We start from the raw sequence: 1744 nt of genomic DNA, 5'->3' as shown, positions 1-1744 counted from the left end.
CTCTTCTTCCTTGGGTCAGGAGAGCATTCTCCATTGCTGCCCTTCTTCCCCATGGAAGAAACTGTATGCTCTGGCTCCCTTTAGCATTGTGTGGGATGTGCCCAGCCAGGCTTACAAAACTAAAAGTAAGTAAACAAGGTTGTTCTTTTTGTTTCTGGTTCTTGCAGAAAAAGATCATGCCTTTCAAGAGAAAGGAGGGACTCAATCTCTGAAATTTGTCTCATCCTACAGGATTCTTTGGGGGTCATCCCTTCCCTGGTTCTTCCACCTTTACATCTACTTGACTAATAATGACATCAATCCCCAGCACTGCTGATGATCATGACAGTGGTGATGATGACTTTCAGTGGTATTCTGCAATGGTTTGACTATGTCCCCTAAATACCTGCACACTAAATGTAGTCCAACGTGGTGGTGTTGGGAGGCAGAGTCATGGTAGAGGTGTTTAGGTCACAAGGACTCTATCCTTGAGAACAGGTAAACACGGGCTGGGGTTATAGTTCAGTGATACAGCACCTGCCTGTCAAGGGCAAGGACCTGATTTCAATTTCTGATAAAAACAAACAAAGAACAAACAAACAATAGATAAACACCAGTAAGAAACAGGCTTGAGGCTGTGCACTCCATCATTTGAGCTTCTGCAAGCCCTCTCTTGCCCTTCCACCCAGTGTAATGGGATTCCACCCTAGCTAATGGGCTTCCCAGTCTCCAGAACAAAAGAAAATCACTAAAGAAATAAATTGATTTTTTTATAAATTACCCAAGCTTTGATAATCTGTTATAGCAACACAAGATGCATTAGTCGCTATGTGATGATGGTTACTTCTTGGGCGCCTGCTTTAGAGCAGGTGCTAGACACTGTGGATGCAGGAGTGACTGAGGAAGACAAGATGCAGCTTCTGGAGTGCTGGAAGTCCACTGGGAAGCAGATGCCCATCAGAGGACAGCAGACACTACATGTGGACACAACGGCCCAAAAGTGCTCTGAAGGGGAGGCCTAGGCACACAACTGAGAAGGTGCAAAGCAGGAAGTGCACCACCCTGTGGTGGCAGGCAGCATACAGGCCCCGGGGAGTGGGGACTGGCTGAGTGCTGCATCCCTCGCAGCCCTTGATGTTCCAGGTGTGAGAAGATGAAGAAATAAAGATGAGAAGAAAGCTGGAGTCAGGTGGAGCCCTCTCTTTCCTGATGGGAGGAAAGGAACTGAGCAACCACCTGGAGGTCCTCATGTATACGCTCAGGAGGTGGATGGCAATTTCAACCTCTGTGTCTAGCAAATAGTTTGCAGCTGGCACAGCTTGTTTACATGGCTGGAGGAGCTCCCTGAGTTCCCTGCCAGCTTTATCTTAGCCATGAACTTGGGATTGATTTCCAGCTTCAGCCATGACCTATAGCCGAGGGTGCTGGGTACAGACAGGAAACACCTGCTGTGTGGCCAGGTGCAGGCCCTGTACCCCATCTGAAGGCTCTTGATAAGAGTCTAGTGGGGGCTTTATCTTGGTCTTAACCATCCAGCAGAAAAGTATAAAAACGAGGTGTAAAAGGAAAGCCATATTAATATGATGAGCTGTAAAAGTCTCAAGTCAATAACTTGTGAGGATAACCCATTAATATTATAGACTGCTAGACAGTATTGGATTGTTTAGCTGAATCCAAACACCTATAGTATTTAGATGCCAATAGAATATCCACCTCTAACAGGACTAAACAAAAAAAAGGGGATACAAAGGAAAAATCATTTTGT

This window comes from Octodon degus, unplaced genomic scaffold (assembly GCF_000260255.1).
Source record: "Octodon degus isolate 3935 unplaced genomic scaffold, OctDeg1.0 scaffold00037, whole genome shotgun sequence".
Lineage (NCBI taxonomy): Eukaryota > Metazoa > Chordata > Mammalia > Rodentia > Octodontidae > Octodon > Octodon degus.
Note: the sequence above shows the minus strand (reverse complement) of the source record.